The following is an 18,781-nucleotide window of genomic DNA, read 5'->3' on the forward strand; positions in this document are numbered from 1 at the left end:
GTATTGGCAATAAAAATAAAAAGTTTCCAATTAAAATAGCAAGAGAATAAAAACAATTTGCCAGTAATGGGGAAAAAACCTACAGCACCTGCTGTTCCCATGTGGTCTCCCAGCCAAGTATTAACCAGGCCCAACACTGCTTAGCTTCCAAGATCAGACGAGATTGGGTGTATCCAATGTGGTATGGCTGTAGGTGAGATACCGGCACTTTTTTGCCCTCTTCTACTTCTATAACCAGGTAAGCTAATAAAAAAGTTTCCTAACTGTATTGGCTTACTGAAAAAAATCATGTGTTGGTAATGCAAAAAGACCTACAGGACATAATATTAGCAGGTGGTCTCAAATTAATCTACTAAAAGGCTCAACACTGTTTAGCTGCCAAAAGCAGTTGGAATTGGGCCGAAACAGTGTGGTAAGTCTTTAGGTGATGGCTATTGTGTCTGTTTGACCTCTCCCAAATGTCTGTATTGGCAATAAAAAGATAAAGTTTTCAATTTAAATAGCTAGAGAATAAAAACAATTTGCCAGTAATGGTAAAAAACCTACAGCACCTGGTGTTCCCATGTGGTCTCCCACCCAAGTACTAACCAGGCCCAACACTGCTTAGCTTCCAAGATCAGACGGGATTGGGCATATCCAATGTGGTATGGCTGTAGGTGAGATGCAGGCACTTTTTTGCCCTCTTCTACTTCTATAACAAGGTAAGTTAATAAAAAAGTTTCCTAACTGTATTGGCTTACTGAAAAAAATCATGTGTTGGTAATGTAAAAAGACCTATAGGACATAATATTAGCAGGTGGTCTCAAATTAAACTACTAAAGAGGCTCAACACTGTTTAGCTGCCAAAAGCAGTTGGAATTGGGCCTAAACAGTGTGGTAAGTTTTTAGGTGATGGCTATTGTGTCTGTTTGACCTCTCCCAAATGTCTGTATTGGCAATAAAAATAAAACGTTTCCAATTAAAATAGCAAGAGAATAAAAACAATTTGCCAGTAATGGGAAAAAACCTACAGCACCTGGTGTTCCCATGTGGTCTCCCACCCAAGTACTAACCAGGCCCAACACTGCTTAGCTTCCAAGAACAGACGAGATTGGGCGTATCCAATGTGGTATGGCTGTAGGTGAGATACAGGCACTTTTTTGCCCTCTTCTTCTTCTATAACCAGGTAAGCTAATAAAAAAGTTTCCTTACTGTATTGGCTTACTGAAAAAAATCATGTGTTGGTAATGTAAAAAGACCTACAGGACATAATATTAGCAGGTGGTCTCAAATTAATCTACTAAAAGGCTCAACACTGTTTAGCTGCCAAAAGCAGTTGGAATTGGGCCTAAACAGTGTGGTAAGTCTTTAGGTGATGGCTATTGTGTATGTTTGACCTCTCCCAAATGTCTGTATTGGCAATAAAAAGATAAAGTTTTCAATTTAAATAGCTAGAGAATAAAAACAATTTGCCAGTAATGGTAAAAAACCTACAGCACCTGGTGTTCCCATGTGGTCTCCCACCCAAGTACTAACCAGGCCCAACACTGCTTAGCTTCCAAGATCAGACGGGATTGGGCATATCCAATGTGGTATGGCTGTAGGTGAGATGCAGGCACTTTTTTGCCCTCTTCTACTTCTATAACAAGGTAAGTTAATAAAAAAGTTTCCTAACTGTATTGGCTTACTGAAAAAAATCATGTGTTGGTAATGTAAAAAGACCTATAGGACATAATATTAGCAGGTGGTCTCAAATTAAACTACTAAAGAGGCTCAACACTGTTTAGCTGCCAAAAGCAGTTGGAATTGGGCCTAAACAGTGTGGTAAGTTTTTAGGTGATGGCTATTGTGTCTGTTTGACCTCTCCCAAATGTCTGTATTGGCAATAAAAATAAAACGTTTCCAATTAAAATAGCAAGAGAATAAAAACAATTTGCCAGTAATGGGAAAAAACCTACAGCACCTGGTGTTCCCATGTGGTCTCCCACCCAAGTACTAACCAGGCCCAACACTGCTTAGCTTCCAAGAACAGACGAGATTGGGCGTATCCAATGTGGTATGGCTGTAGGTGAGATACAGGCACTTTTTTGCCCTCTTCTTCTTCTATAACCAGGTAAGCTAATAAAAAAGTTTCCTTACTGTATTGGCTTACTGAAAAAAATCATGTGTTGGTAATGTAAAAAGACCTACAGGACATAATATTAGCAGGTGGTCTCAAATTAATCTACTAAAAGGCTCAACACTGTTTAGCTGCCAAAAGCAGTTGGAATTGGGCCTAAACAGTGTGGTAAGTCTTTAGGTGATGGCTATTGTGTATGTTTGACCTCTCCCAAATGTCTGTATTGGCAATAAAAAGATAAAGTTTTCAATTTAAATAGCTAGAGAATAAAAACAATTTGCCAGTAATGGTAAAAAACCTACAGCACCTGGTGTTCCCATGTGGTCTCCCACCCAAGTACTAACCAGGCCCAACACTGCTTAGCTTCCAAGATCAGACGGGATTGGGCATATCCAATGTGGTATGGCTGTAGGTGAGATGCAGGCACTTTTTTGCCCTCCTCTACTTCTTTAACAAGGTAAGTTAATAAAAAAGTTTCCTAACTGTATTGGCTTACTGAAAGAAATCATGTGTTGGTAATGTAAAAAGACCTACAGGACATAATATTAGCAGGTGGTCTCAAATTAAACTACTAAAGAGGCTCAACACTGTTTAGCTGCCAAAAGCAGTTGGAATTGGGCCTAAACAGTGTGGTAAGTTTTTAGGTGATGGCTATTGTGTCTGTTTGACCTCTCCCAAATGTCTGTATTGGCAATAAAAATAAAAAGTTTCCAATTAAAATAGCAAGAGAATAAAAACAATTTGCCAGTAATAGGGAAAAAACCTACAGCACCTGGTGTTCCCATGTGGTCTCCCACCCAAGTACTAACCAGGCCCAACACTGCTTAGCTTCCAAGATCAGACGAGATTGGGTGTATCCAATGTGGTATGGCTGTAGGTGAGATAACAGCACTTTTTTGCCCTCTTCTACTTCTATAACCAGGTAAGCTAATAAAAAAGGTTCCTAACTGTATTGGCTTACTGAAAAAAATCATGTGTTGGTAATGTAAAAAGACCTACAGGTCATGATATTAGCAGGTGGTCTCAAATTAAACTACTAAAGAGGCTCAACACTGTTTAGCTGCCAAAAGCAGTTGGAATTGGGCCTAAACAGTGTGGTAAGTTTTTAGGTGATGGCTATTGTGTCTGTTTGACCTCTCCCAAATGTCTGTACTGGCAATAAAAAAAAAGTTTCCAAATTCAAATAGCTAGAGAATAAAAACAATTTGCCAGTAATGGGAAAAAACCTACAGCACCTGGTGTTCCCATGTGGTCTCCCACCCAAGTACTAACCAGGCCCAACACTGCTTAGCTTCCAAGATCAGACGAGATTGGGCGTATCCAATGTGGTATGGCTGTAGGTGAGATACCGGCACTTTTTTGCCCTCTTCTACTTCTATAACCAGGTAAGCTAATAAAAAAGTTTCCTAACTGTATTGGCTTACTGAAAAAAATCATGTGTTGGTAATGCAAAAAGACCTACAGGACATAATATTAGCAGGTGGTCTCAAATTAATCTACTAAAAGGCTCAACACTATTTAGCTGCCAAAAGCAGTTGGAATTGGGCCGAAACAGTGTGGTAAGTCTTTAGGTGATGGCTATTGTGTCTGTTTGACCTCTCCCAAATGTCTGTATTGGCAATAAAAAGATAAAGTTTTCAATTTAAATAGCTAGAGAATAAAAACAATTTGCCAGTAATGGTAAAAAACCTACAGCACCTGGTGTTCCCATGTGGTCTCCCACCCAAGTACTAACCAGGCCATACACTGCTTAGCTTCCAAGATCAGACGGGATTGGGCATATCCAATGTGGTATGGCTGTAGGTGAGATGCAGGCACTTTTTTGCCCTCCTCTACTTCTTTAACAAGGTAAGTTAATAAAAAAGTTTCCTAACTGTATTGGCTTACTGAAAGAAATCATGTGTTGGTAATGTAAAAAGACCTACAGGACATAATATTAGCAGGTGGTCTCAAATTAAACTACTAAAGAGGCTCAACACTGTTTAGCTGCCAAAAGCAGTTGGAATTGGGCCTAAACAGTGTGGTAAGTTTTTAGGTGATGGCTATTGTGTCTGTTTGACCTCTCCCAAATGTCTGTATTGGCAATAAAAATAAAAAGTTTCCAATAAAAATAGCAAGAGAATAAAAACAATTTGCCAGTAATAGGGAAAAAACCTACAGCACCTGGTGTTCCCATGTGGTCTCCCACCCAAGTACTAACCAGGCCCAACACTGCTTAGCTTCCAAGATCAGACGAGATTGGGCGTATCCAATGTGGTATGGCTGTAGGTGATATAATAGCACTTTTTTGCCCTCTTCTACTTCTATAACCAGGTAAGATAATAAAAAAAGTTCCTAACTGTATTGGCTTACTGAAAAAAATCATGTGTTGGTAATGTAAAAAGACCTACAGGTCATGATATTAGCAGGTGGTCTCAAATTAAACTACTAAAAAGGCTCAACACTGTTTAGCTGCCAAAAGCAGTTGGAATTGGGCCTAAACAGTGTGGTAAGTTTTTAGGTGATGGCTATTGTGTCTGTTTGACCTCTCCCAAATGTCTGTACTGGCAATAAAAAAAAAGTTTCCAATTTAAATAGCTAGAGAATAAAAACAATTTGCCAGTAATGGGAAAAAACCTACAGCACCTGGTGTTCCCATGTGGTCTCCCACCCAAGTACTAACCAGGCCCAACACTGCTTAGCTTCCAAGATCAGACGGGATTGGGCATATCCAATGTGGTATGGCTGTAGGTGAGATGCAGGCACTTTTTTGCCCTCTTCTACTTCTATAACAAGGTAAGTTAATAAAAAAGTTTCCTAACTGTATTGGCTTACTGAAAAAAAACATGTGTTGGTAATGTAAAAAGACCTATAGGACATAATATTAGCAGGTGGTCTCAAATTAAACTACTAAAGAGGCTCAACACTGTTTAGCTGCCAAAAGCAGTTGGAATTGGGCCTAAACAGTGTGGTAAGTTTTTAGGTGATGGCTATTGTGTCTGTTTGACCTCTCCCAAATGTCTGTATTGGCAATAAAAATAAAACGTTTACAATTTAAATAGCTAGAGAATAAAAACAATTTGCCAGTAATGGTAAAAAACCTACAGCACCTGGTGTTCCCATGTGGTCTGCCACCCAAGTACTAACCAGGCCCAACACTGCTTACCTTCCAAGATCAGACGGGATTGGGCATATCCAATGTGGTATGGCTGTAGGTGAGATAACAGCACTTTTTTGCCCTCTTCTACTTCTATAACCAGGTAAGCTAATAAAAAAGGTTCCTAACTGTATTGGCTTACTGAAAAAAATCATGTGTTGGTAATGTAAAAGGACCTACAGGTCATGATATTAGCAGGTGGTCTCAAATTAAACTACTAAAGAGGCTCAACACTGTTTAGCTGCCAAAAGCAGTTGGAATTGGGCCTAAACAGTGTGGTAAGTTTTTAGGTGATGGCTATTGTGTCTGTTTGACCTCTCCCAAATGTCTGTACTGGCAATAAAAAAAAAGTTTCCAATTTAAATAGCTAGAGAATAAAAACAATTTGCCAGTAATGGGAAAAAACCTACAGCACCTGGTGTTCCCATGTGGTCTCCCACCCAAGTACTAACCAGGCCCAACACTGCTTAGCTTCCAAGATCAGACGAGATTGGGCGTATCCAATGTGGTATGGCTGTAGGTGAGATACCGGCACTTTTTTGCCCTCTTCTACTTCTATAACCAGGTAAGCTAATAAAAAAGTTTCCTAACTGTATTGGCTTACTGAAAAAAATCATGTGTTGGTAATGTAAAAAGACCTACAGGACATAATATTAGCAGGTGGTCTCAAATTAATCTACTAAAAGGCTCAACACTGTTTAGCTGCCAAAAGCAGTTGGAATTGGGCCGAAACAGTGTGGTAAGTCTTTAGGTGATGGCTATTGTGTCTGTTTGACCTCTCCCAAATGTCTGTATTGGCAATAAAAAGATAAAGTTTTCAATTTAAATAGCTAGAGAATAAAAACAATTTGCCAGTAATGGTAAAAAACCTACAGCACCTGGTGTTCCCATGTGGTCTCCCACCCAAGTACTAACCATGCCCAACACTGCTTAGCTTCCAAGATCAGACGGGATTGGGCATATCCAATGTGGTATGGCTGTAGGTGAGATGCAGGCACTTTTTTGCCCTCTTCTACTTCTATAACAAGGTAAGTTAATAAAAAAGTTTCCTAACTGTATTGGCTTACTGAAAAAAATCATGTGTTGGTAATGTAAAAAGACCTATAGGACATAATATTAGCAGGTGGTCTCAAATTAAACTACTAAAGAGGCTCAACACTGTTTAGCTGCCAAAAGCAGTTGGAATTGGGCCTAAACAGTGTGGTAAGTTTTTAGGTGATGGCTATTGTGTCTGTTTGACCTCTCCCAAATGTCTGTATTGGCAATAAAAATAAAACGTTTCCAATTAAAATAGCAAGAGAATAAAAACAATTTGCCAGTAATGGGAAAAAACCTACAGCACCTGGTGTTCCCATGTGGTCTCCCACCCAAGTACTAACCAGGCCCAACACTGCTTAGCTTCCAAGATCAGACGAGATTGGGCGTATCCAATGTGGTATGGCTGTAGGTGAGATACAGGCACTTTTTTGCCCTCTTCTACTTCTATAACCAGGTAAGCTAATAAAAAAGTTTCCTAACTGTATTGGCTTACTGAAAAAAATCATGTGTTGGTAATGTAAAAAGACCTACAGGACATAATATTAGCAGGTGGTCTCAAATTAATCTACTAAAAGGCTCAACACTGTTTAGCTGCCAAAAGCAGTTGGAATTGGGCCTAAACAGTGTGGTAAGTCTTTAGGTGATGGCTATTGTGTATGTTTGACCTCTCCCAAATGTCTGTATTGGCAATAAAAAGATAAAGTTTTCAATTTAAATAGCTAGAGAATAAAAACAATTTGCCAGTAATGGTAAAAAACCTACAGCACCTGGTGTTCCCATGTGGTCTCCCACCCAAGTACTAACCAGGCCCAACACTGCTTAGCTTCCAAGATCAGACGGGATTGGGCATATCCAATGTGGTATGGCTGTAGGTGAGATGCAGGTACTTTTTTGCCCTCCTCTACTTCTTTAACAAGGTAAGTTAATAAAAAAGTTTCCTAACTGTATTGGCTTACTGAAAAAAATCATGTGTTGGTAATGTAAAAAGACCTACAGGACATAATATTAGCAGGTGGTCTCAAATTAAACTACTAAAAGGCTCAACACTGTTTAGCTGCCAAAAGCAGTTGGAATTGGGCCTAAACAGTGTGGTAAGTTTTTAGGTGATGGCTATTGTGTCTGTTTGACCTCTCCCAAATGTCTGTATTGGCAATAAAAATAAAAAGTTTCCAATTAAAATAGCAAGAGAATAAAAACAATTTGCCAGTAATAGGGAAAAAACCTACAGCACCTGGTGTTCCCATGTGGTCTCCCACCCAAGTACTAACCAGGCCCAACACTGCTTAGCTTCCAAGATCAGACGAGATTGGGCGTATCCAATGTGGTATGGCTGTAGGTGAGATAACAGCACTTTTTTGCCCTCTTCTACTTCTATAACCAGGTAAGCTAATAAAAAAGGTTCCTAACTGTATTGGCTTACTGAAAAAAATCATGTGTTGGTAATGTAAAAAGACCTACAGGTCATGATATTAGCAGGTGGTCTCAAATTAAACTACTAAAGAGGCTCAACACTGTTTAGCTGCCAAAAGCAGTTGGAATTGGGCCTAAACAGTGTGGTAAGTTTTTAGGTGATGGCTATTGTGTCTGTTTGACCTCTCCCAAATGTCTGTACTGGCAATAAAAAAAAAGTTTCCAATTTAAATAGCTAGAGAATAAAAACAATTTGCCAGTAATGGTAAAAAACCTACAGCACCTGGTGTTCCCATGTGGTCTCCCACCCAAGTACTAACCAGGCCCAACACTGCTTAGCTTCCAAGATCAGACGGGATTGGGCATATCCAATGTGGTATGGCTGTAGGTGAGATGCAGGTACTTTTTTGCCCTCCTCTACTTCTTTAACAAGGTAAGTTAATAAAAAAGTTTCCTAACTGTATTGGCTTACTGAAAAAAATCATGTGTTGGTAATGTAAAAAGACCTACAGGACATAATATTAGCAGGTGGTCTCAAATTAAACTACTAAAGAGGCTCAACACTGTTTAGCTGCCAAAAGCAGTTGGAATTGGGCCTAAACAGTGTGGTAAGTTTTTAGGTGATGGCTATTGTGTCTGTTTGACCTCTCCCAAATGTCTGTATTGGCAATAAAAATAAAAAGTTTCCAATTAAAATAGCAAGAGAATAAAAACAATTTGCCAGTAATAGGGAAAAAACCTACAGCACCTGGTGTTCCCATGTGGTCTCCCACCCAAGTACTAACCAGGCCCAACACTGCTTAGCTTCCAAGATCAGACGAGATTGGGCGTATCCAATGTGGTATGGCTGTAGGTGAGATAACAGCACTTTTTTGCCCTCTTCTACTTCTATAACCAGGTAAGCTAATAAAAAAGGTTCCTAACTGTATTGGCTTACTGAAAAAAATCATGTGTTGGTAATGTAAAAAGACCTACAGGTCATGATATTAGCAGGTGGTCTCAAATTAAACTACTAAAGAGGCTCAACACTGTTTAGCTGCCAAAAGCAGTTGGAATTGGGCCTAAACAGTGTGGTAAGTTTTTAGGTGATGGCTATTGTGTCTGTTTGACCTCTCCCAAATGTCTGTACTGGCAATAAAAAAAAAGTTTCCAATTTAAATAGCTAGAGAATAAAAACAATTTGCCAGTAATGGGAAAAAACCTACAGCACCTGGTGTTCCCATGTGGTCTCCCACCCAAGTACTAACCAGGCCCAACACTGCTTAGCTTCCAAGATCAGACGAGATTGGGCGTATCCAATGTGGTATGGCTGTAGGTGAGATACAGGCACTTTTTTGCCCTCTTCTACTTCTATAACCAGGTAAGCTAATAAAAAAGTTTCCTAACTGTATTGGCTTACTGAAAAAAATCATGTGTGGGTAATGTAAAAAGACCTACAGGACATAATATTAGCAGGTGGTCTCAAATTAATCTACTAAAAGGCTCAACACTGTTTAGCTGCCAAAAGCAGTTGGAATTGGGCCTAAACAGTGTGGTAAGTTTTTAGGTGATGGCTATTGTGTCTGTTTGACCTCTCCCAAATGTCTGTATTGGCAATAAAAATAAAACGTTTCCAATTAAAATAGCAAGAGAATAAAAACAATTTGCCAGTAATGGGAAAAAACCTACAGCACCTGGTGTTCCCATGTGGTCTCCCACCCAAGTACTAACCAGGCCCAACACTGCTTAGCTTCCAAGATCAGACGAGATTGGGCGTATCCAATGTGGTATGGCTGTAGGTGAGATACAGGCACTTTTTTGCCCTCTTCTACTTCTATAACCAGGTAAGCTAATAAAAAAGTTTCCTAACTGTATTGGCTTACTGAAAAAAATCATGTGTTGGTAATGTAAAAAGACCTACAGGACATAATATTAGCAGGTGGTCTCAAATTAATCTACTAAAAGGCTCAACACTGTTTAGCTGCCAAAAGCAGTTGGAATTGGGCCTAAACAGTGTGGTAAGTCTTTAGGTGATGGCTATTGTGTATGTTTGACCTCTCCCAAATGTCTGTATTGGCAATAAAAAGATAAAGTTTTCAATTTAAATAGCTAGAGAATAAAAACAATTTGCCAGTAATGGTAAAAAACCTACAGCACCTGGTGTTCCCATGTGGTCTCCCACCCAAGTACTAACCAGGCCCAACACTGCTTAGCTTCCAAGATCAGACGGGATTGGGCATATCCAATGTGGTATGGCTGTAGGTGAGATGCAGGTACTTTTTTGCCCTCCTCTACTTCTTTAACAAGGTAAATTAATAAAAAAGTTTCCTAACTGTATTGGCTTACTGAAAAAAATCATGTGTTGGTAATGTAAAAAGACCTACAGGACATAATATTAGCAGGTGGTCTCAAATTAAACTACTAAAAGGCTCAACACTGTTTAGCTGCCAAAAGCAGTTGGAATTGGGCCTAAACAGTGTGGTAAGTTTTTAGGTGATGGCTATTGTGTCTGTTTGACCTCTCCCAAATGTCTGTATTGGCAATAAAAATAAAAAGTTTCCAATTAAAATAGCAAGAGAATAAAAACAATTTGCCAGTAATAGGGAAAAAACCTACAGCACCTGGTGTTCCCATGTGGTCTCCCACCCAAGTACTAACCAGGCCCAACACTGCTTAGCTTCCAAGATCAGACGAGATTGGGCGTATCCAATGTGGTATGGCTGTAGGTGAGATAACAGCACTTTTTTGCCCTCTTCTACTTCTATAACCAGGTAAGCTAATAAAAAAGGTTCCTAACTGTATTGGCTTACTGAAAAAAATCATGTGTTGGTAATGTAAAAAGACCTACAGGTCATGATATTAGCAGGTGGTCTCAAATTAAACTACTAAAAGGCTCAACACTGTTTAGCTGCCAAAAGCAGTTGGAATTGGGCCTAAACAGTGTGGTAAGTCTTTAGGTGATGGCTATTGTGTCTGTTTGACCTCTACCAAATGTCTGTATTGGCAATAAAAAGATAAAGTTTTCAATTGAAATAGCTAGAAAATAAAAACAATTTGCCAGTAATGGTAAAAAACCTACAGCACCTGGTGTTCCCATGTGGTCTCCCACCCAAGTACTAACCAGGCCCAACACTGCTTAGCATCCAAGATCAAACGGGATTGGGCATATCCAATGTGGTATGGCTGTAGGTGAGATGCAGGCACTTTTTTGCCCTCTTCTACTTCTTTAACAAGGTAAGTTAATAAAAAAGTTTCCTAACTGTATTGGCTTACTGAAAAAAATCATGTGTTGGTAATGTAAAAAGACCTACAGGACATAATATTAGCAGGTGGTCTCAAATTAAACTACTAAAGAGGCTCAACACTGTTTAGCTGCCAAAAGCAGTTGGAATTGGGCCTAAACAGTGTGGTAAGTTTTTAGGTGATGGCTATTGTGTCTGTTTGACCTCTCCCAAATGTCTGTATTGGCAATAAAAATAAAACGTTTCCAATTAAAATAGCAAGAGAATAAAAACAATTTGCCAGTAATAGGAAAAAACCTACAGCACCTGGTGTTCCCATGTGGTCTCCCACCCAAGTACTAACCAGGCCCAACACTGCTTAGCTTCCAAGATCAGATGAGATTGGGCGTATCCAATGTGGTATGGCTGTAGGTGAGATACAGGCACTTTTTTGCCCTCTTCTACTTCTATAACCAGGTAAGCTAATAAAAAAGTTTCCTAACTGTATTGGCTTACTGAAAAAAATCATGTGTTGGTAATGTAAAAAGACCTACAGGACATAATATTAGCAGGTGGTCTCAAATTAATCTACTAAAAGGTTCAACACTGTCTAGCTGCCAAAAGCAGTTGGAATTGGGCCTAAACAGTGTGGTAAGTCTTTAGGTGATGGCTATTGTGTCTGTTTGACCTCTCCGAAATGTCTGTATTGGCAATAAAAAGATAAAGTTTTCAATTTAAATAGCTAGAGAATAAAAACAATTTGCCAGTAATGGTAAAAAACCTACAGCACCTGGTGTTCCCATGTGGTCTCCCACCCAAGTACTAACCAGGCCCAACACTGCTTAGCTTCCAAGATCAGACGGGATTGGGCGTATCCAATGTGGTATGGCTGTAGGTGAGATGCAAGCACTTTTTTGCCCTCCTCTACTTCTTTAACAAGGTAAGTTAATAAAAAAGTTTCCTAACTGTATTGGCTTACTGAAAAAAATCATGTGTTGGTAATGTAAAAAGACCTAAAGGACATAATATTAGCAGGTGGTCTCAAATTAAACTACTAAAGAGGCTCAACACTGTTTAGCTGCCAAAAGCAGTTGGAATTGGGCCTAAACAGTGTGGTAAGTTTTTAGGTGATGGCTATTGTGTCTGTTTGACCTCTCCCAAATGTCTGTATTGGCAATAAAAATAAAAAGTTTCCAATTAAAATAGCAAGAGAATAAAAACAATTTGCCAGTAATGGGGAAAAAACCTACAGCACCTGCTGTTCCCATGTGGTCTCCCAGCCAAGTATTAACCAGGCCCAACACTGCTTAGCTTCCAAGATCAGACGAGATTGGGTGTATCCAATGTGGTATGGCTGTAGGTGAGATAACAGCACTTTTTTGCCCTCTTCTACTTCTATAACCAGGTAAGCTAATAAAAAAGGTTCCTAACTGTATTGGCTTACTGAAAAAAATCATGTGTTGGTAATGTAAAAAGACCTACAGGTCATGATATTAGCAGGTGGTCTCAAATTAAACTACTAAAGAGGCTCAACACTGTTTAGCTGCCAAAAGCAGTTGGAATTGGGCCTAAACAGTGTGGTAAGTTTTTAGGTGATGGCTATTGTGTCTGTTTGACCTCTCCCAAATGTCTGTACTGGCAATAAAAAAAAAGTTTCCAATTTAAATAGCTAGATAATAAAAACAATTTGCCAGTAATGGGAAAAAACCTACAGCACCTGGTGTTCCCATGTGGTCTCCCACCCAAGTACTAACCAGGCCCAACACTGCTTAGCTTCCAAGATCAGACGAGATTGGGCGTATCCAATGTGGTATGGCTGTAGGTGAGATACCGGCACTTTTTTGCCCTCTTCTACTTCTATAACCAGGTAAGCTAATAAAAAAGTTTCCTAACTGTATTGGCTTACTGAAAAAAATCATGTGTTGGTAATGCAAAAAGACCTACAGGACATAATATTAGCAGGTGGTCTCAAATTAATCTACTAAAAGGCTCAACACTGTTTAGCTGCCAAAAGCAGTTGGAATTGGGCCGAAACAGTGTGGTAAGTCTTTAGGTGATGGCTATTGTGTCTGTTTGACCTCTCCCAAATGTCTGTATTGGCAATAAAAAGATAAAGTTTTCAATTTAAATAGCTAGAGAATAAAAACAATTTGCCAGTAATGGTAAAAAACCTACAGCACCTGGTGTTCCCATGTGGTCTCCCACCCAAGTACTAACCAGGCCCAACACTGCTTAGCTTCCAAGATCAGACGGGATTGGGCATATCCAATGTGGTATGGCTGTAGGTGAGATGCAGGCACTTTTTTGCCCTCTTCTACTTCTATAACAAGGTAAGTTAATAAAAAAGTTTCCTAACTGTATTGGCTTACTGAAAAAAATCATGTGTTGGTAATGTAAAAAGACCTATAGGACATAATATTAGCAGGTGGTCTCAAATTAAACTACTAAAGAGGCTCAACACTGTTTAGCTGCCAAAAGCAGTTGGAATTGGGCCTAAACAGTGTGGTAAGTTTTTAGGTGATGGCTATTGTGTCTGTTTGACCTCTCCCAAACGTCTGTATTGGCAATAAAAATAAAACGTTTCCAATTAAAATAGCAAGAGAATAAAAACAATTTGCCAGTAATGGGAAAAAACCTACAGCACCTGGTGTTCCCACCCAAGTACTAACCAGGCCCAACACTGCTTAGCTTCCAAGAACAGACGAGATTGGGCGTATCCAATGTGGTATGGCTGTAGGTGAGATACAGGCACTTTTTTGCCCTCTTCTTCTTCTATAACCAGGTAAGCTAATAAAAAAGTTTCCTAACTGTATTGGCTTACTGAAAAAAATCATGTGTTGGTAATGTAAAAAGACCTACAGGACATAATATTAGCAGGTGGTCTCAAATTAATCTACTAAAAGGCTCAACACTGTTTAGCTGCCAAAAGCAGTTGGAATTGGGCCTAAACAGTGTGGTAAGTCTTTAGGTGATGGCTATTGTGTATGTTTGACCTCTCCCAAATGTCTGTATTGGCAATAAAAAGATAAAGTTTTCAATTTAAATAGCTAGAGAATAAAAACAATTTGCCAGTAATGGTAAAAAACCTACAGCACCTGGTGTTCCCATGTGGTCTCCCACCCAAGTACTAACCAGGCCCAACACTGCTTAGCTTCCAAGATCAGACGGGATTGGGCATATCCAATGTGGTATGGCTGTAGGTGAGATGCAGGCACTTTTTTGCCCTCCTCTACTTCTTTAACAAGGTAAGTTAATAAAAAAGTTTCCTAACTGTATTGGCTTACTGAAAGAAATCATGTGTTGGTAATGTAAAAAGACCTACAGGACATAATATTAGCAGGTGGTCTCAAATTAAACTACTAAAGAGGCTCAACACTGTTTAGCTGCCAAAAGCAGTTGGAATTGGGCCTAAACAGTGTGGTAAGTTTTTAGGTGATGGCTATTGTGTCTGTTTGACCTCTCCCAAATGTCTGTATTGGCAATAAAAATAAAAAGTTTCCAATTAAAATAGCAAGAGAATAAAAACAATTTGCCAGTAATAGGGAAAAAACCTACAGCACCTGTGTTCCCATGTGGTCTCCCACCCAAGTACTAACCAGGCCCAACACTGCTTAGCTTCCAAGATCAGACGAGATTGGGTGTATCCAATGTGGTATGGCTGTAGGTGAGATAACAGCACTTTTTTGCCCTCTTCTACTTCTATAACCAGGTAAGCTAATAAAAAAGGTTCCTAACTGTATTGGCTTACTGAAAAAAATCATGTGTTGGTAATGTAAAAAGACCTACAGGTCATGATATTAGCAGGTGGTCTCAAATTAAACTACTAAAGAGGCTCAACACTGTTTAGCTGCCAAAAGCAGTTGGAATTGGGCCTAAACAGTGTGGTAAGTTTTTAGGTGATGGCTATTGTGTCTGTTTGACCTCTCCCAAATGTCTGTACTGGCAATAAAAAAAAAGTTTCCAATTTAAATAGCTAGAGAATAAAAACAATTTGCCAGTAATGGGAAAAAACCTACAGCACCTGGTGTTCCCATGTGGTCTCCCACCCAAGTACTAACCAGGCCCAACACTGCTTAGCTTCCAAGATCAGACGAGATTGGGCGTATCCAATGTGGTATGGCTGTAGGTGAGATACCGGCACTTTTTTGCCCTCTTCTACTTCTATAACCAGGTAAGCTAATAAAAAAGTTTCCTAACTGTATTGGCTTACTGAAAAAAATCATGTGTTGGTAATGCAAAAAGACCTACAGGACATAATATTAGCAGGTGGTCTCAAATTAATCTACTAAAAGGCTCAACACTGTTTAGCTGCCAAAAGCAGTTGGAATTGGGCCTAAACAGTGTGGTAAGTCTTTAGGTGATGGCTATTGTGTCTGTTTGACCTCTCCCAAATGTCTGTATTGGCAATAAAAAGATAAAGTTTTCAATTTAAATAGCTAGAGAATAAAAACAATTTGCCAGTAATGGTAAAAAACCTACAGCACCTGGTGTTCCCATGTGGTCTCCCACCCAAGTACTAACCAGGCCCAACACTGCTTAGCTTCCAAGATCAGACGGGATTGGGCATATCCAATGTGGTATGGCTGTAGGTGAGATGCAGGCACTTTTTTGCCCTCTTCTACTTCTATAACAAGGTAAGTTAATAAAAAAGTTTCCTAACTGTATTGGCTTACTGAAAAAAATCATGTGTTGGTAATGTAAAAAGACCTATAGGACATAATATTAGCAGGTGGTCTCAAATTAAACTACTAAAGAGGCTCAACACTGTTTAGCTGCCAAAAGCAGTTGGAATTGGGCCTAAACAGTGTGGTAAGTTTTTAGGTGATGGCTATTGTGTCTGTTTGACCTCTCCCAAATGTCTGTATTGGCAATAAAAATAAAACGTTTCCAATTAAAATAGCAAGAGAATAAAAACAATTTGCCAGTAATGGGAAAAAACCTACAGCACCTGGTGTTCCCATGTGGTCTCCCACCCAAGTACTAACCAGGCCCAACACTGCTTAGCTTCCAAGAACAGACGAGATTGGGCGTATCCAATGTGGTATGGCTGAAGGTGAGATACAGGCACTTTTTTGCCCTCTTCTTCTTCTATAACCAGGTAAGCTAATAAAAAAGTTTCCTAACTGTATTGGCTTACTGAAAAAAATCATGTGTTGGTAATGTAAAAAGACCTACAGGACATAATATTAGCAGGTGGTCTCAAATTAATCTACTAAAAGGCTCAACACTGTTTAGCTGCCAAAAGCAGTTGGAATTGGGCCTAAACAGTGTGGTAAGTCTTTAGGTGATGGCTATTGTGTATGTTTGACCTCTCCCAAATGTCTGTATTGGCAATAAAAAGATAAAGTTTTCAATTTAAATAGCTAGAGAATAAAAACAATTTGCCAGTAATGGTAAAAAACCTACAGCACCTGGTGTTCCCATGTGGTCTCCCACCCAAGTACTAACCAGGCCCAACACTGCTTAGCTTCCAAGACCAGACGGGATTGGGCATATCCAATGTGGTATGGCTGTAGGTGAGATGCAGGCACTTTTTTGCCCTCCTCTACTTCTTTAACAAGGTAAGTTAATAAAAAAGTTTCCTAACTGTATTGGCTTACTGAAAGAAATCATGTGTTGGTAATGTAAAAAGACCTACAGGACATAATATTAGCAGGTGGTCTCAAATTAAACTACTAAAGAGGCTCAACACTGTTTAGCTGCCAAAAGCAGTTGGAATTGGGCCTAAACAGTGTGGTAAGTTTTTAGGTGATGGCTATTGTGTCTGTTTGACCTCTCCCAAATGTCTGTATTGGCAATAAAAATAAAAAGTTTCCAATTAAAATAGCAAGAGAATAAAAACAATTTGCCAGTAATAGGGAAAAAACCTACAGCACCTGGTGTTCCCATGTGGTCTCCCACCCAAGTACTAACCAGGCCCAACACTGCTTAGCTTCCAAGATCAGACGAGATTGGGCGTATCCAATGTGGTATGGCTGTAGGTGAAATAATAGCACTTTTTTGCCCTCTTCTACTTCTATAACCAGGTAAGCTAATAAAAAAGGTTCCTAACTGTATTGGCTTACTGAAAAAAATCATGTGTTGGTAATGTAAAAAGACCTACAGGTCATGATATTAGCAGGTGGTCTCAAATTAAACTACTAAAGAGGCTCAACACTGTTTAGCTGCCAAAAGCAGTTGGAATTGGGCCTAAACAGTGTGGTAAGTTTTTAGGTGATGGCTATTGTGTCTGTTTGACCTCTCCCAAATGTCTGTACTGGCAATAAAAAAAAAGTTTCCAATTTAAATAGCTAGAGAATAAAAACAATTTGCCAGTAATGGGAAAAAACCTACAGCACCTGGTGTTCCCATGTGGTCTCCCACCCAAGTACTAACCAGGCCCAACACTGCTTAGCTTCCAAGATCAGACGAGATTGGGCGTATCCAATGTGGTATGGCTGTAGGTGAGATACAGGCACTTTTTTGCCCTCTTCTACTTCTATAACCAGGTAAGCTAATAAAAAAGTTTCCTAACTGTATTGGCTTACTGAAAAAAATCATGTGTGGGTAATGTAAAAAGACCTACAGGACATAATATTAGCAGGTGGTCTCAAATTAATCTACTAAAAGGCTCAACACTGTTTAGCTGCCAAAAGCAGTTGGAATTGGGCCTAAACAGTGTGGTAAGTCTTTAGGTGATGGCTATTGTGTCTGTTTGACCTCTACCAAATGTCTGTATTGGCAATAAAAAGATAAAGTTTCCAATTTAAATAGCTAGAGAATAAAAACAATTTGCCAGTAATGGTAAAAAACCTACAGCACCTGGTGTTCCCATGTGGTCTCCCACCCAAGTACTAACCAGGCCCAACACTGCTTAGTATCCAAGATCAGACGGGATTGGGCATATCCAATGTGGTATGGCTGTAGGTGAGATGCAGGCACTTTTTTGCCCTCTTCTACTTCTTTAACAAGGTAAGTTAATAAAAAAGTTTCCTAACTGTATTGGCTTACTGAAAAAAATCATGTGTTGGTAATGTAAAAAGACCTACAGGACATAATATTAGCAGGTGGTCTCAAATTAAACTACTAAAGAGGCTCAACACTGTTTAGCTGCCAAAAGCAGTTGGAATTGGGCCTAAACAGTGTGGTAAGTTTTTAGGTGATGGCTATTGTGTCTGTTTGACCTCTCCCAAATGTCTGTATTGGCAATAAAAATAAAAAGTTTCCAATTAAAATAGCAAGAGAATAAAAACAATTTGCCAGTAATGGGAAAAAACCTACAGCACCTGGTGTTCCCATGTGGTCTCCCACCCAAGTACTAACCAGGCCCAACACTGCTTAGCTTCCAAGAACAGACGAGATTGGGCGTATCCAATGTGGTATGGCTGTAGGTGAGATACAGGCACTTTTTTGCCCTCTTCTACTTCTATAACCAGGTAAGCTAATAAAAAAGTTTCCTAACTGTATTGGCTTACTGAAAAAAATCATGTGTTGGTAATGTAAAAAGACCTACAGGACATAATATTAGCAGGTGGTCTCAAATTAATCTACTAAAAGGCTCAACACTGTTTAGCTGCCAAAAGCAGTTGGAATTGGGCCGAAACAGTGTGGTAAGTCTTTAGGTGATGGCTATTGTGTCTGTTTGACCTCTCGCAAATGTCTGTATTGGCAATAAAAAGATAAAGTTTTCAATTTAAATAGCTAGAGAATAAAAACAATTTGCCAGTAATGGTAAAAAAACCTACAGCACCTGGGGTTCCCATGTGGTCTCCCACCTAAGTACTAACCAGGCCCAACACTGCTTAGCTTCCAAGATCAGACGGGATTGGGCATATCCAATGTGGTATGGCTGTAGGTGAGATGCAGGCACTTTTTTGCCCTCTTCTACTTCTATAACAAGGTAAGTTAATAAAAAAGTTT

General features: G+C 39.4%; 40 non-coding genes and 2 pseudogenes across 41 annotated transcripts in view; all 42 read right to left on the reverse strand.

The window, feature by feature from the left end:
- Positions 1–18,781, reverse strand: part of LOC146027235 (protein shisa-9B pseudogene) — a 604,201-nt pseudogene that overhangs the window by 490,969 nt on the left and 94,451 nt on the right. The window lies entirely within an intron of this gene.
- LOC146033338 (5S ribosomal RNA) lies at positions 77–195 on the reverse strand. Its single transcript, XR_014458748.1, has one exon. It is a non-coding gene; the product is annotated as a 5S ribosomal RNA (ribosomal RNA).
- LOC146030372 (5S ribosomal RNA) lies at positions 540–658 on the reverse strand. Its single transcript, XR_014455869.1, has one exon. It is a non-coding gene; the product is annotated as a 5S ribosomal RNA (ribosomal RNA).
- On the reverse strand, positions 1,004–1,122 carry LOC146031698 (5S ribosomal RNA). Its single transcript, XR_014457158.1, has one exon. It is a non-coding gene; the product is annotated as a 5S ribosomal RNA (ribosomal RNA).
- On the reverse strand, positions 1,467–1,585 carry LOC146030373 (5S ribosomal RNA). The gene has a single exon (XR_014455870.1). It is a non-coding gene; the product is annotated as a 5S ribosomal RNA (ribosomal RNA).
- LOC146031699 (5S ribosomal RNA) lies at positions 1,931–2,049 on the reverse strand. The gene has a single exon (XR_014457159.1). It is a non-coding gene; the product is annotated as a 5S ribosomal RNA (ribosomal RNA).
- On the reverse strand, positions 2,394–2,512 carry LOC146030374 (5S ribosomal RNA). Its single transcript, XR_014455871.1, has one exon. It is a non-coding gene; the product is annotated as a 5S ribosomal RNA (ribosomal RNA).
- On the reverse strand, positions 2,859–2,977 carry LOC146030363 (5S ribosomal RNA). Its single transcript, XR_014455861.1, has one exon. It is a non-coding gene; the product is annotated as a 5S ribosomal RNA (ribosomal RNA).
- LOC146030206 (5S ribosomal RNA) lies at positions 3,322–3,440 on the reverse strand. Its single transcript, XR_014455706.1, has one exon. It is a non-coding gene; the product is annotated as a 5S ribosomal RNA (ribosomal RNA).
- Positions 3,785–3,903, reverse strand: LOC146032988 (5S ribosomal RNA). Its single transcript, XR_014458398.1, has one exon. It is a non-coding gene; the product is annotated as a 5S ribosomal RNA (ribosomal RNA).
- LOC146030207 (5S ribosomal RNA) lies at positions 4,250–4,368 on the reverse strand. Its single transcript, XR_014455707.1, has one exon. It is a non-coding gene; the product is annotated as a 5S ribosomal RNA (ribosomal RNA).
- LOC146030376 (5S ribosomal RNA) lies at positions 4,712–4,830 on the reverse strand. Its single transcript, XR_014455873.1, has one exon. It is a non-coding gene; the product is annotated as a 5S ribosomal RNA (ribosomal RNA).
- Positions 5,176–5,294, reverse strand: LOC146033073 (5S ribosomal RNA). Its single transcript, XR_014458484.1, has one exon. It is a non-coding gene; the product is annotated as a 5S ribosomal RNA (ribosomal RNA).
- LOC146030209 (5S ribosomal RNA) lies at positions 5,638–5,756 on the reverse strand. The gene has a single exon (XR_014455709.1). It is a non-coding gene; the product is annotated as a 5S ribosomal RNA (ribosomal RNA).
- On the reverse strand, positions 6,101–6,219 carry LOC146032343 (5S ribosomal RNA). The gene has a single exon (XR_014457784.1). It is a non-coding gene; the product is annotated as a 5S ribosomal RNA (ribosomal RNA).
- LOC146030211 (5S ribosomal RNA) lies at positions 6,565–6,683 on the reverse strand. The gene has a single exon (XR_014455710.1). It is a non-coding gene; the product is annotated as a 5S ribosomal RNA (ribosomal RNA).
- Positions 7,028–7,146, reverse strand: LOC146030377 (5S ribosomal RNA). Its single transcript, XR_014455874.1, has one exon. It is a non-coding gene; the product is annotated as a 5S ribosomal RNA (ribosomal RNA).
- LOC146030212 (5S ribosomal RNA) lies at positions 7,492–7,610 on the reverse strand. The gene has a single exon (XR_014455711.1). It is a non-coding gene; the product is annotated as a 5S ribosomal RNA (ribosomal RNA).
- On the reverse strand, positions 7,954–8,072 carry LOC146030378 (5S ribosomal RNA). The gene has a single exon (XR_014455875.1). It is a non-coding gene; the product is annotated as a 5S ribosomal RNA (ribosomal RNA).
- On the reverse strand, positions 8,419–8,537 carry LOC146030213 (5S ribosomal RNA). The gene has a single exon (XR_014455712.1). It is a non-coding gene; the product is annotated as a 5S ribosomal RNA (ribosomal RNA).
- Positions 8,881–8,999, reverse strand: LOC146030214 (5S ribosomal RNA). The gene has a single exon (XR_014455713.1). It is a non-coding gene; the product is annotated as a 5S ribosomal RNA (ribosomal RNA).
- Positions 9,344–9,462, reverse strand: LOC146030215 (5S ribosomal RNA). The gene has a single exon (XR_014455714.1). It is a non-coding gene; the product is annotated as a 5S ribosomal RNA (ribosomal RNA).
- LOC146030379 (5S ribosomal RNA) lies at positions 9,807–9,925 on the reverse strand. The gene has a single exon (XR_014455876.1). It is a non-coding gene; the product is annotated as a 5S ribosomal RNA (ribosomal RNA).
- LOC146030216 (5S ribosomal RNA) lies at positions 10,271–10,389 on the reverse strand. Its single transcript, XR_014455716.1, has one exon. It is a non-coding gene; the product is annotated as a 5S ribosomal RNA (ribosomal RNA).
- LOC146032205 (5S ribosomal RNA) lies at positions 10,734–10,852 on the reverse strand. Its single transcript, XR_014457649.1, has one exon. It is a non-coding gene; the product is annotated as a 5S ribosomal RNA (ribosomal RNA).
- Positions 11,198–11,316, reverse strand: LOC146031327 (5S ribosomal RNA). The gene has a single exon (XR_014456795.1). It is a non-coding gene; the product is annotated as a 5S ribosomal RNA (ribosomal RNA).
- On the reverse strand, positions 11,661–11,779 carry LOC146030208 (5S ribosomal RNA). The gene has a single exon (XR_014455708.1). It is a non-coding gene; the product is annotated as a 5S ribosomal RNA (ribosomal RNA).
- On the reverse strand, positions 12,126–12,244 carry LOC146033341 (5S ribosomal RNA). The gene has a single exon (XR_014458750.1). It is a non-coding gene; the product is annotated as a 5S ribosomal RNA (ribosomal RNA).
- LOC146030217 (5S ribosomal RNA) lies at positions 12,588–12,706 on the reverse strand. Its single transcript, XR_014455717.1, has one exon. It is a non-coding gene; the product is annotated as a 5S ribosomal RNA (ribosomal RNA).
- Positions 13,051–13,169, reverse strand: LOC146030380 (5S ribosomal RNA). Its single transcript, XR_014455877.1, has one exon. It is a non-coding gene; the product is annotated as a 5S ribosomal RNA (ribosomal RNA).
- Positions 13,515–13,621, reverse strand: LOC146029296 (5S ribosomal RNA; annotated as a pseudogene).
- Positions 13,966–14,084, reverse strand: LOC146030381 (5S ribosomal RNA). Its single transcript, XR_014455878.1, has one exon. It is a non-coding gene; the product is annotated as a 5S ribosomal RNA (ribosomal RNA).
- On the reverse strand, positions 14,431–14,548 carry LOC146031086 (5S ribosomal RNA). The gene has a single exon (XR_014456563.1). It is a non-coding gene; the product is annotated as a 5S ribosomal RNA (ribosomal RNA).
- Positions 14,892–15,010, reverse strand: LOC146030218 (5S ribosomal RNA). The gene has a single exon (XR_014455718.1). It is a non-coding gene; the product is annotated as a 5S ribosomal RNA (ribosomal RNA).
- On the reverse strand, positions 15,355–15,473 carry LOC146030382 (5S ribosomal RNA). The gene has a single exon (XR_014455879.1). It is a non-coding gene; the product is annotated as a 5S ribosomal RNA (ribosomal RNA).
- Positions 15,819–15,937, reverse strand: LOC146033212 (5S ribosomal RNA). The gene has a single exon (XR_014458621.1). It is a non-coding gene; the product is annotated as a 5S ribosomal RNA (ribosomal RNA).
- Positions 16,282–16,400, reverse strand: LOC146031434 (5S ribosomal RNA). Its single transcript, XR_014456901.1, has one exon. It is a non-coding gene; the product is annotated as a 5S ribosomal RNA (ribosomal RNA).
- Positions 16,747–16,865, reverse strand: LOC146030219 (5S ribosomal RNA). The gene has a single exon (XR_014455719.1). It is a non-coding gene; the product is annotated as a 5S ribosomal RNA (ribosomal RNA).
- LOC146030221 (5S ribosomal RNA) lies at positions 17,209–17,327 on the reverse strand. Its single transcript, XR_014455722.1, has one exon. It is a non-coding gene; the product is annotated as a 5S ribosomal RNA (ribosomal RNA).
- On the reverse strand, positions 17,672–17,790 carry LOC146031570 (5S ribosomal RNA). Its single transcript, XR_014457034.1, has one exon. It is a non-coding gene; the product is annotated as a 5S ribosomal RNA (ribosomal RNA).
- LOC146031700 (5S ribosomal RNA) lies at positions 18,136–18,254 on the reverse strand. Its single transcript, XR_014457160.1, has one exon. It is a non-coding gene; the product is annotated as a 5S ribosomal RNA (ribosomal RNA).
- Positions 18,600–18,718, reverse strand: LOC146031036 (5S ribosomal RNA). Its single transcript, XR_014456513.1, has one exon. It is a non-coding gene; the product is annotated as a 5S ribosomal RNA (ribosomal RNA).

This window comes from Crinia signifera, chromosome 8, assembly GCF_055691185.1.
Source record: "Crinia signifera chromosome 8, ASM5569118v1, whole genome shotgun sequence".
In the NCBI taxonomy this organism is placed as follows: Eukaryota; Metazoa; Chordata; class Amphibia; order Anura; family Myobatrachidae; genus Crinia; species Crinia signifera.